Source organism: Pelobates fuscus, chromosome 3, assembly GCF_036172605.1.
Source record: "Pelobates fuscus isolate aPelFus1 chromosome 3, aPelFus1.pri, whole genome shotgun sequence".
In the NCBI taxonomy this organism is placed as follows: domain Eukaryota; kingdom Metazoa; phylum Chordata; class Amphibia; order Anura; family Pelobatidae; genus Pelobates; species Pelobates fuscus.
This window is the reverse complement of record NC_086319.1, coordinates 269,976,289-269,989,902: the sequence shown is the minus strand read 5'-3', so window position 1 is coordinate 269,989,902 and position 13,614 is coordinate 269,976,289.

Here is a 13,614-nt window from a genome sequence, read left to right as displayed (position 1 = left end):
TAATTTTTCAAACTGCAAATTGAACCAATGCAGTAGGAATGCAATTGTTCTATGACTATGATTTCCCTTTACTTTAAGGGTAGCCTCAATCAAGTGTGAAATGTATGGAATTCAAAGAGAATTTTTAATTGTAGGCCATAAAAACTGGAAGAAAAAAAAAAAAAACTATTTCTGATGCAGCTATTTTGGTCCAATTTTAAACTAATTTCCATGACAATTTGTTTATTATCGAATAACCTTTTAATTGCTAACCGATCCAGAAAGTGGAATTTCTGCTTCACGGTAAAATCTGTCTTAGGTTTGTTGGCATCACTCATGCACACCTTTCTCCTGATCTAGCAATTCTTCTTAGTTCCCAAAAAAGTACAGGCTCCACTTCATGCATGTTTTCAGAACAATAAAATCCAAGGCATGTAATCTGGGCTGTGCACTTTCATGGCATGAATCCTCTGTAAGCCAAGCATGATAGGTATTCAGATAATGTATTAACAGAAAGTACGAATGTAATTTTTTCACAAATGTAATTTCCTAATTCGAGTTTCCTTTTGCTTCCTTTAAGGGAAGCCTCAAGGTTATCCTACATAGAAATATCTGCATCACGCATCACATTAAAATGGGTGTTGTTACAACTCATGCCTTTGCCTGAATCTATTTCAATCTACTCAGCAACATGTTGGCAGTTTTGTTTGGTCACCAGAGGAGTACAAGAGGTCCCATATGACTATTGTCAGGCTTAGAAGAAACTGACAACACTGGATTTAGGTATACATGCAAAAACAAGAGGTAGCACAATATGCAGCTTAGTAAATAGGAACCATACTTTTAGTCAAAGAGTATATGAAAGACAAATGTTTCGGGACTACTGTCCCTTCCTTGGTGTGCAAAAGCCATAAAGCCACAGTGCACTTACCCTAATATGTAGTATATATAAACCAGACCCTCCACTAACCATTAAGGTATACGTGCACATGGCCGGCCTTAGGGGTGGTCGAACTGTGCGGGCGCAAAGAGCACCATGGCAACAGGGGGTGCCGGGTGGCCGACACAGCTCACACATTTCCGGGTGTGAAGTAGGCACATCCGTCTACCCGAGGGGAGGATTTAATTATTTTAAAAAAGCCAAAACATGTCAGGAGGGCCTACAGAGCAGTGTCACTGTGTGTAACTGAACTACGTGTGTGTGACTTTCTACCTCTGTGTGACTGAAGACTGAAACTGTGTGTGATTGAAACTGTGTGTGTGACTGTCTGAAACTGTGTGTGACTGAAACTGTGTGTGTGTCTGAAACTGTGTTTTGCTGTCTGACTGTAACTGTGTGTGTGACTGTCTGCCTGTGTGTGACTGAAACTGCGTGCGTGACTGTCTGCCTAAAACCTCTCCCAACAAGGTAACAACAGGGATGAGGGAATTAATATTTTCATGTAAATTGTTAATTTAATAAATCCTGTATACAAAAACTACACCCCTATATACACACCCAGACACTATACATGGATGAAAGGGCATGACAGGGGGCCTGTATGTGTGTGACACATCATTGGGGTGACTAATATAGTTCCACAAAATAAAGACCATGCTTCATTGACCAGCAGATCCACCTAGTTAATAAAGTCCTTAGCTAAACTACTTAATCCTCCTTACATGTTCCCATAACTATAACACAGAGAGATACCTACATGGTATATAGTCTATGTACACTGATGTTACGATCAGTAACCTGAGCAGGCCTCTGCCCAGCAGTAGTAATCTAATGCAGATACCCATGGGGTGAGGTCACTAGTGTCCTTTCCAAGTAGATCGGAATAACTCTCCAATAAAAGTGTTTGATGCATATATAAACGTTCATAGAGACACCTAACTAGCATAACTGCTACCAAACAAATAAATAAAAAAAGATTCACAGGAGAAACAAGATGGCTGCCAGGTAACAAGCAACAACCATAATAAATGAAAAAGGATTCTCGATTTGTAAACCCCCTCCTTGCCCTTTAAAATGCAGCAACACTCTGTAAAAGGATATCTCTAACACAAATAGACAAATGCTAAATAAGTACATACAAAAAAAATAAATGTCATCAATGTTATTCTATATTTGCAGGGGTATTCAATAAAGTGTGTATTGTCAGGAATACGAAGAGTTTAAAATTCTAAGCCAAAATAGCAGAACTTAAAACATAGCTAGTTTGGACACTTTTTAGTTTGTGGCCTAAAATTTTTCAATATTTTATAATTCACTTAAAATTTCAATAACAAAAAAAAAAATCACACATTTGGTACAATTCCTATGCAGTTAATAAGTGAGAGCAAGTAAAAAAGGCTGCATCTTCAGTAGTTCATGTAGTATGACTCAAAACATACAATGGTTTTAAAGCAGAACTAAGGACAATCAATGAATGTTATCACAACATAATAACCACTCTGCCCTCATTCACTGGTGATTAAACACACAAACACAGACACAATTGTTTCATTGCTATAGTCACAGAGATAGCTTCATATGCAGCTCAAACGAGCACAGTAACGCACACCTTAGTAACATAGCTACACACCCACCACAAAACACGCAAACTCACTAACATACACAATCTCACCTCATCACCTCCCACAACACAATCCCAGCTCCAGGAAAAGAGTAACATAGGAATTTATTATTTATATACACACACACACATACACAATATAAGAAAATAATACAATAGAATAGCGGCATTATCTGTTCTAGTTCTATCTAGACTCTAGCTTAAACTAGTACATATATAATAATAATAATAAAAATACAATTTAACCTTGCTATAGAACAAGGATTTTCCAACTTGTTGCTCCAGCTTCTGACTAGCAGAAAGTTCTTTAGAAGGATCTGAATCCAATAACAACTGGTGAAACAAGACTGGACACCTTCTGAATATTAACGGTCATTGTGCCATTGTGTAAACCATCCTGCCTTATAAATTGCCTAAATTGGGAATTTTTCTGCGGTGCTGCACAATCCTAGAGGTACAAGGCTTTTTATGTATATTTTGGTACACAGTGTCCTAGAGGCGGTAAGTGAAGGAGTATCCCTGCGTGTTTATAGTCTGTCGCCCCCTCCGAGCCTGGCGTCTCCAATCACAATACAATACAGGAAGCATCTTCCATCCAAGGTCTGGCGGGTGTTTCCTGAGCTAACAGCTGCCAGCAAACAGCATCCACTTGGCAAGACATCCACGGTAACACACTCACTGCTGTGCAATGTGTGTCTGTGTGTAGAAAAACGTCTTAATTAGCTTGAATAGTTCACATGATGAAAAAAAACGTAAGCCACTCCAGTTCAACTATTCGGAGTATTATCATTATGATTGACTTTTAAAAGGTCGTATTTGATCTAAAAATTTTTTTTTTTTTTTTTTACATATTCGAGGGCTGGGATTCCTTTTCTACAACAAAGACAATTGATTTTTCCTGCATCAGCTTACCGGGGTATGATTGAATTGTTATAACCCAGCAGAGCCAATTATTGCTAGAAAAGTAAACACATTTTGACTCTACTGATTAAATCTAGCGGCATAAGTTCATTCACGTACATATATATTGTTCAATTTACAGTGCAATGTTTTTAGACTTGCCATTCGTTTCAGTAAATGAGGTTTAAAATGACATTATATGTCAATTTCTTGGAAACAACAAAGCTTGTTTCAATCACTTGTTAAAGACAGATGAATTACTCTCTCCATCTACTGGAATAAAGTGTTGATCTCATAAAAAACATGCCACTTTTATTTTAGGAAGCAGATTTGAGCATCTAGTCCACCAATCTGATGTCATGGTCAATCAACAAGGGTAGACAGACGTGCTAACACACAGGCGAATATATATGCAGAGACACATTCTACGCATCTCTCTTCCATCACATAAATTGTCTATGTAGCAGTTATTCGTTTTGTCCAGGTAATAGTGCAGGGTTATTTACTAACATGAGAATTGCCAGGAGTTGAAAATAAATTTAAAGAGAATTTCAAAATGTAAGACATAATATCGGAACTGGATGCATAGTTACTTGATAATATCTTACATGCCTCAGGAATTGCTGTAGATCTTAGTATGTGTCATAAGAAATGTTCACTGCAATTTTAAAACAAATATAGGATAGATGAATTAAAAGAGTTCAGTTAGGATGGGAGGGGAATAAATACAAAAAAATGCAAGCCTGATGTTCCCCTTGTATGTCATAAAATCCTCAATTAAAACAAATTACAATCAGAGAAGGCCTGAAACATTATAGCTTTAGGAATACAAACTTTTCCAATAAAATTAATAAAATAAAGGTTTTACTTATTTTTTCCTGCACAAAGGCTGTGGCTCGGTTTACCTCTAATGAGGCCTGGTTTCCTCCAGTCATGGCCCTATTCAATGTTCCTCACCGAGTTGTACTTGTAACAGTACTTACCCGGTACACGTGCCAGCAAGGGTCCTCCGATGGAGCCGCATGCGGCTCGAGCACTCCTGCTTCCAGGCGAGCAGTGTGCGGCTTGAAAACCCCTGGCTTCTGGTGGGCTATGTACACCGAACAGTCTGATTGGGCGTGCGGCCCGTAAAGTATTGGGAACGCTGCTCACATCACGAACGCTGCTCACATAATTTTATAGGTAAAATGGGAGCCTGCGGTCAGCTCCCATTGGCACACGTCATTCCAGCGCCCCCATTCACGCACGTTTTGGGGCGCAGGCATGAGGAGGACCAATCAAATTAAAAATAAAAGTATTTAAAACTTACCTGGCCCTAGATTATGTGCCCTATTGTAATGTCACGGAGTATAACCCTAACATGCAGAGTTCAGGATAGCAAGGAACGGACTAATGAAATATAAACGTCTTACCGGGCCTTAGAGTGGCTGGACGTAACATTAGACAGAGTAAAGCGTAGTTGAAATACGAGCCGAGGTCAGGGTAACAGAGAGACAGCGAAAGCGAGAACTAGCCAGAGTCAGGTACACAGTAATAATCAAAAGGGCAACCAAGAGAGGCAAGGGTTAAAGAGAAACTCAGACTCAGGAAACAAAGCCAAGGTCAATACCAGAATACAATATTAATCACAAGGAGTGCACTAAAGGGTACTGGGAACAGAAACCACAATAAGGCACAGAATCTATAAATACTTTTATTTTTAATTTGATTGGTCCACCTCATGCCTGCGCCCCAAAACGTGCGTGCAGCTCGATCGGAGGACCCCAGCCAGTATGCGGACGGGGAAGTACCGTTACAGTACTCGGTCATTGCAATGAAGAGCCTCTATCTACAAAAATTCCCATAGACTTTAATGTTAACTTCTGTAGATAAATAATTCTAAAAGTTTTTTTTCTAACAGATTGGAATAATTTCCGAGGCTGATTAAAACTAAATGAAGGTTATAATCTCTGATAACGTTTAGTGATATGCTCAGAATTCTCTCTGAATATCTCTCAGAATGTTTTAGACATCTATATACTTTACTCAACAAAAACAATGGATGTTGGATAAGTGAGTTCAATAAAGACATGAAAAAGTGGTAATTTTTTATGTTGTTAGTTTAATTTTCTTTTCAGTTAAGATTTACATGACGCTAGGATTACATTTTAGGCACTGGTGAATTTTGGATTTGTGCTGCTATAGGCATGACGAAACTTGGGCACCCACATAATTTAAGTTTCTTCCTTTAAGACCAACACATGCTTTGACTGACTGACACACACCCTCACTGATGCATGCATCAAACATACACACTCAGACACAATTCACTGAAAGACACACACTCACTAACAGACACACACAGTCATTTACTGACACACACTGACAGACAGACAAACGCACTCACTGATAGACACATGCACTTGCTGACAGACACATACTGATGTTGACAGACATTCTCTCATACACTCACAAATGTAACCATTTTTAAATTAGTTTAAATCCACCAGCCTCCCTGTCTTTTTTTTTTTTGTAAATCTTTATTGTGGTAAAGACATCAGTGTAACATGACTTATGTTGTACCGACAGTATCAATATGTTTAAATTTAACATGAACAAGTCAACGGTACATCTGGACAATGAGTTTGCTAATACCATTATTACAACTTAACAATCCACATGTGTGATTGGTCTTTGCCTTTTTTTTTTTTTTTTTTTTTTTGTGTTCTCGTCATCGTTTATCTTCATGCATGTAAGAAAAATTTGTAGGTAATAATATCACAATGAATAGCAAAATCGGGAGTTCAAAGGTAAGGGTATGGCACATGGTCAGCATTAAATCACAGTTTGTTTATACCTGCTAGTGCAGTTAAGAATAATTCCATCGTTCAAGTGTAGGACATAGCATAGGAGGATCCACTTGGTGTTCTATATTTAACAATTAGGATAGATCAGGTATCCATGACATTTTACCCGCCATTACCCACTAGGCCGAGCTATAGCAATTGGGTTTGTGAAATTGGCCTTATCCTAGGTCTCGCTGATCTCAACAAGACCACCCCACGGGGGAGCAGTGAATGCCATTACCCCTGGCCTGTCGGTAGAAAGCAGGTGTAACCCTTCCGTCTAAGGTCAGTAATCAGAGTCCTCTCCCAAAGCGTTTCAGTCTCGGGTCTGTCAGTGCTCGTGTGTAGTGGTGCATGGGTCGAGGATGTGATCAGTCGCATTTTGAGGTATAAGTTCGTCGACGTATCATTCCACTGTAACCTAGTCCCCCTAGTCTGAGGTCATGTGCGGATTAATGGGGTATAGTGCGTGTTAAGTAGGTGATCATCTCCTTCCTATCTACTGCGTAATTGCGCGGTGAGTAATATTAAGGTCGTGGTGGAGAAGGTTATGTTCTTTATGCTATGGTGCAGGTAATTCGAGATTATAAGCAACATTGCCAGTGCTTGGGTTATTAGGGAGAACGGGGGGGGGGGGGGTTGGTGGGGAGGGGGGGGGGGGAGGGAGGTGTAGGGACCATGGTCGGTCACGGTAGTTCTGTAAGTTACGGTATGTAGTGTAGCGGTCAGTGTGTAACTTGAGACTTTAGTGATTAGCGTTGGGGGCAGGTAGTAGTGGCACAATGCCTCGTATGCTATGAGTTAGGATCTGGTAGTGTGCAATGTTGTGCAGGTGTTCCACCACCGTCCTCTCCGCTCCCGAGTTCCCCTATACTAGCACCTCACAGGCATGTTATACTAAGTTGCGATTGGAAAGTGGGCAAGGCGAGAAGGCGGGGTAGAGGGGGGGGAGGGTTAGGGTTGGTCGCGGTCCATTACGTGGGACCCATCCCTGCAGATGTTCCCTCCACTGCCCCGGCAGTACCATTGTCTCGCTGGTATCGCGATATATATTGGAACCACGGGAACCACATCTCTGCGTGTTTAGTTCCACGGTCCGTCAGGGAGGCATATGCCGCTTCAGCTGCCTGTATATCCTCGACTCGTTGTATCCATTCCTCCTTAGTGGGTATCTTGGTTGTCTTCCAGTGGACCGGTATGGAAGCTTTAGCTGCGTTCAGGAGGTGTCGGAGTATCGATTTCTTATATACCGGGATTGGTTGCGTCGAGATATGGAGTAACGCTAGTCCTGCATTCCAGCCTACTATGTCCCCCAGGATAGACGTTATCTCATCTCTTATCATTATCCAGTATGCGGTGATGTCTCTACACGACCACCATATGTGGGCCATAGTGCCCCTGTCCATATTGCAGCGCCAACAGGTAGGAGAGATGGATGGGAAGATCTGGTGCAGTCTTGTCGGTGTTCTGTACCACGATGAGATCAACTTATAATTTACCTCTTGATAATGCGAGCTCATAGAGCTCTTCTGTTGCCAGATGAGTGCCTTATCCCATTGAGGGGCTGAGAAGGTCATTCCCAGTTGTTCTTCCCATTGTCGTTGGAATGTACCGGTGGTGGGTAGGTCGGCCGTAATAAGGTTCTGGTAAAGCACCGAGATTGCGTGGTCCAGGGGGTCGCCCTCGTAGCAAAGATTCTCGAACCAAGATAGATTCCGGTGTAAGCGATCCTTGTGGGGCATGGCATTGTAGTAGTGTGTCAGTTGTATGTACCTCAAGACGATGATGGGGGTCTGAGGTTCACCGTCCAGCAGCGAGTCTAGAGTGCGAAGCTTCCCGGCTCCCAATACTCTGTATATTGGGATATATGTCCCAGTGGTTGTGACAGGCCATGCGCCGGGTGGGAGCCCTCCTCCCACCGATTTGTTATGTGTCAAAGGGGTCATCGGGCTAGGGATGGGAGAGATGTGAGTTTGGCCTCTCATGGTCCTCCATCCCTGGATCGTCTGTAGAACTGTCCCTTCCTCTCGGTGTTGTGAGACATTACGCCCATCGCCTCCCCAGATCTTAGCCTCGATCGTAGGGCCTATAAGGCCCCTGTCCAGCTCCACCCATTGTTTCCAAGGAGCTTTCGCATGCCAGTCCAGGATATGTTGTAGTACTGTGGCTTGGTAGTACTTCTTGAAGTCCGGCAGCGCTAGGCCTCCTCGCTGTCTGGGTCGGGTAAGTGTGTCATACCGCAGCCTGGATCTTGCGCCTCGCCACACATAACGAATAACTGCCGATTTCAGGGGAGAAAAGAAGGTTGTCGGCAGAGCAATTGGGATGGTCTGCATTAGGTAGAGGAGTCTCGGGAGTATGTTCATTTTCAGAACTGCAATACGACCATGCCAGGAGATGTGCGGGTATGACCATTTGTTCAGGTCAGCGACTATTTTTTGTGACATGGGTTGAAAGTTGAACCTGTATATATCCGACGGGTCAGTGGGTATCCAGAGGCCAAGATACTTCATTTTGTCCCGACACCATCGGAACGTGAAGTGCGGTTTCAGTGAATCGTATTCTGAAGAGGGTAACGTGAGATTCAAAGCTTCGCATTTCGCAAGATTGAGCTTGAACCCAGATAGTTTCCCGTATTTTTCAATTTCAGAGAGGAGGCAAGGTAGGGTGGTTCTGGGGTTGCGTATGAAGAAAAGCAGATCATCCGCATACGCGGCTACCTTATGACACCTCTCCTTCCATTCGTATCCCTGGATGTCGGGATTCAAGCGGATCGATTGAAGTAGTGGTTCTAGCGTCATTGCGAACAGCAGGGGCGATAACGGGCACCCCTGGCGGGTGCCGTTATTGATTGCGAAGTCGGTTGTCGTGGCTCCGTTGACTCTGATCGTGGCCCGGGGTCTGCTATACAACGCCGCTATCCAAGTGAGTAGCCTTTGTCCGCAGCCCATCTGTTGGAGAGTCGCTATCATAAAGTTCCAATTAACGCGATCGAACGCTTTTTCAGCGTCCGTCGACAAGAGCATTAGGGGAGTTTTCGATCGCCTGACGTGGTGCTGAATGAAGAAGAGTCGGAGAGTGCTATCTCTAGCCTCCCTGCCCGGTATAAAACCGGTTTGGTCAACGTGGATCAAATCTGGAAGGAGTTGTTTCAATCTAGTTGCCAGGACCTTGGTAAATAGTTTAGCGTCCACATTGAGCAGTGAGATCGGGCGGTAACTAGCGCAGGCTAGCGGGTCTTTCCCTGGCTTTAATAGAACCGTGATGGTGGCTGCCAGTGATTCCAGTCCGAAGTTTCCCCCTTCCCCAGCTTCATTAATGGCCTTGGTCAGCCATGGAAGCAGGGTATCTGAGAATTTTTTGTAGTACCCGACCGAAAAGCCATCCGGTCCCGGGGCCTTGCCGGTCTTGGAAGATTTAAGAGCTGCCGTGAGTTCTTCAGTGCTAACCGGGGAGTCCAGTATCGAGGCCGCGTCCCGGGTAATTGTGTTCGCGATGGTGCTGCGTAGGTATTCCTGGATCCGCGTAGTCTGTCGTGTCGGAGATCCTCTGTCCCCCGGTGAAGGCAGGTTGTACAGGTTTTGGTAGTATACCCTAAATTCCTCCGCGATTTTTTGTGGTAGGGGTGACACTTCTCCTGTCGCGAGACGAATTTTGAGTATCTGTCTGTGAGGTGAAGGACCCTTTAGAATTCTTGCCAGGTATTTGCCCCCTTTATTCGCGTGAGCGTAGTAGAAGCCTTTCGAGCGCCGTAGCGACCTGAGGTGCTTTTTCAGGATGAGTTCTCTAAGGTTTCTTCTCTTTTCCATCAATTCGCCATATACTGCGTTAAGATGGGTTCTTTTGTGTTGGCGTTCCAGGAGCGCTATAGATTGGTAGAGATCGGTCATTGCTTGCATCGCTTCTCGTCGCTTGATCGTGGCTGTACGTATGAGTACTCCTCGGATGACACTTTTATGGGCTTCCCAGATGGTGATGGGGGATATCCCGGGGGTGTCATTGTCCCTGAAAAATTGTTCCAGCTCTTGAGCGATTTGTGTTCTGGTCCCTGGGTCTGACAGGAGAGTTTCGTTAAGTCGCCATGTCCACCTAGATGGCCGAAATAGAGGGGACTCCAATTCCATTATAACGGAACTATGGTCTGACCATGCAGCCGGTTCGATATCGGCTTTACGGAGCCTAGATAAGCCTTCCTGTGTAATAAAGAGGAAATCGATGCGGGAGTATCGGTCATGTAAGGCTGAGTAATACGTGTAGTCCTTAGTCGTGGGATTTAGGGTTCTCCAGCAGTCGACTAGTCTCATAGAGCTCAGAGAGTCTTGGATGCTTTTAATGTGGCGTTGTGACAGGCAGCTATGCCCTGATGAGGAGTCTAGTGTCGGATCTAAAGGAGCGTTAAAATCGCCTCCTACCAGGAGGATCCCTTCCGTAAAATCTTCCAGTTTGTGTAAGACATTACGTAGAAAGGGGGCCTGTTTCTTATTGGGGGCGTATATCGTCGCTAAAGTGTAAACTTTGTCGGTCATAACGCCCTTTAAAAAGAGGTATCGCCCTTGCGGGTCAGTTTCTCGCTCTAGTTCCCGGAACGATAGCTCGGCCGCCACAACAATAGCTACTCCTGCCCTGTGGGCCGATGGGTGGTTGCAGAAGTAAGCGTCAGGGTAATGCCTATTGTGCAATCTGGGTGCCGAGCCTTCCTTGAAATGGGTTTCCTGTAGCATGGCAATCGAGATCTGTTGTTTCTTCAGCGCTCTAAGTAAATGCAACCTGCGTTCCGGAGCATTTAAGCCTCTGCAGTTTTGTGTGAGGACCCTCAGGGGGGCGCAACGGTACGCCATGGCCCAATCGCGATCTATGCGGTTCGAGCGTCAGTCAGGTCTAGGGCCCACAATACAGGTCCGCGCCAGGGAGTGGAAGAAGGGGAGGGAGGCAGGAAAGAGATGAGTTAGCCTGTGAGGCACCAGGGGGGGGGATTCCTCAGGAGTTCGAGACGGCTGGGAAAAGTGTCAGTCAATGAGTGTAACTAGTAGGGTTGGGGAGATCCCAACTTCTAACAGTGGATGTCTGCAATGATCGGGTGCGTCCTGAGTCTAGGAGAATTAACGTAAATTAGGTCCTTTCCCTCAGGAGGGGGGGGGGGGGGGGGGGGGGGGAGGAACAAGTGCTGCAACCAGCGCCGATAAGCACCAGACCTGGGACCTGCCCGGAGGTCGGGGAAGCCTACAGCCTGGCTGAAAAGCCTGAGCACTAGTGAAGGTGTGGGTAGCGTGATGCAGGGTCCGCACCAGATGTAGTGGTAGAGGGAATAACGAAAGGTGTTAGGAATGTAGGGAATGTGAGGTTACCCGTCTCCTCCCTCTGATCTATTTTGAGTGCTAGGCTTACTTGTGCGTCGTGTGTAAATGGTCACATGTGTCAAACGTGTACAGACAATATATGCAATATCGTAATAACTTTCAACATCACAATTTTGTTTCACAGCCAGACATATCAACTCTTTAAGTAAAATACTAAATACAAGATAGAAAACATGAAATACTAAGTATCAATCATAGAATGTTATAAAATAAAGACTACCCCTGTGTCTTGGTTCAGATCCCCTTAGGCTATGCGTTACCCGCTAAATTCCTGTGCATCTTTCCCCGTGTCCCTGCTTCCCTCCGAGCTACGTTAACTTCGCGGTGTATGTACGGCCCTCTCACCCCAGGAATAAAACCATCTCTTCCCCTCAGGAGTGTGGGTTTGTGTGGATCCCGAGTTCAGGGTCATTGTCATCGTCGCCCCTGCCCACCCGATGGAGAGATTGCTAATGGGTTGTCAGACACGTTGAGATCACGAAGTGGGCAGTGTGTGCCTGGTACTCCCCATAGTTATGGTTAGACATCAATCACCGAGGAGGCTCATAGAGGTCTGAGGTGTACGTGTCTTGCCGTGCATTATCAAAGCTCATTTACAGCAGGTGGCCCGTATGGCATGGGTGAAATTTTAAAGACCCCGTTCCCAGTACCTAACAGCAATGTAACGGTGATAGAGTTAGATAGCATACAGATGGGAAACAGTGTGTAAACTTATATCAGGCAGTATAAAGTCCATATAAGTAACATTGGGATTGCATATTCACGTGTCCTGCTATGTTGCCGTCTGAACTGATGTCCCAAGACTGGTATCGGCAGGCAACTTGGAGACTGGCCCCATAAAAAACCCCCAAAGACCCCAACCCGATATCCCCCACCCCACAAATATTTCCAGAGCCCCAGTAGCAGCGGAATCAGGGGGGCGGAGAGGATAATGCAGGGGGAGCGGCACCGTATCAGACATAGCGCCAGGAGTCTATAGTCCCGGAGGGGGCCCCATTTAGAAAAAATAACCCCAATGTACCTGAGGGTGGCAGCTGTGAGTATTCCGTCCTCATCGTCGGGCGTGTGGAACACAGGCAACAATCTTCCCATGGTAGGAAAGTGAAGTATGTCCTAGGTAGGCTGGAACTGCAATGGCGTCGAGGTGGGGCAAAGAGCAGGCCGGGGAAAGTGAGAATATCCAGGTTGATCCTTGGTAGCCTTCATCGGGTAGGAGTCTTATTCTTCAGGTGAGGTTGGGTTTCTGCGCCGCCTGGTGATCTCAGGTGGTGGGGATCTGGCTTCCCTGCGTCTGCTCCCTCTTTGCGGTCTTGGGGGCAGGCCTGGGGGGCCTAATATCCAATTCGGTACTGGCAGCGGGGGGAGGCCGAGTTCTTCCAGGAAACCCGGTATGTCTTCTGGCCCCCTAAGAGATATCCAGCGGTTACCTTGTCGTGCCATGAGGGCGAATGGGAATCCCCATTTATACGTGATACGGCGGTCCCTGAGGGCAGTAGTGACCGGGCGGAGTGCGCGGCGTGCTTCTAAGGTTAACGGGGACAAGTCATTAAATAACGATACCTGTGCCCCCCGGTAGGGCCATGCCGGTCGGTCCCGTGCTTTTTGCATGATAGCATCTTTCGTTGGGAAGGAATGCAGGCAACAGATAATGTCCCTCGGGCCTTCCTCCACAGTTCGCGGTCGTAGTGTTCTATGGGCTCTTTCAAATTCAATCACGTGTGGGGTGGGAGTCTGGAGTATAGAGTGGAATAACTCCGTCAGCACCCCCTCCACGTTCTCGGCGCCCTCCGATTCCGGTACGCCACGGACTCGGATATTACACCTCCTGCCCCTGTTATCTACATCCTCAAGGTGCCTCCTCATGGACAAGAGCATCCCACCCTGGCGTGCCACGGCTGTGTCTGTAGTTTGGAGGCGCGCTGTGAAGGCCGCAGCAGACTCCTCCATGGCTGTGATGCGGCCTGTGTGTGCGGTTACCTCTGCGCGGAGCCC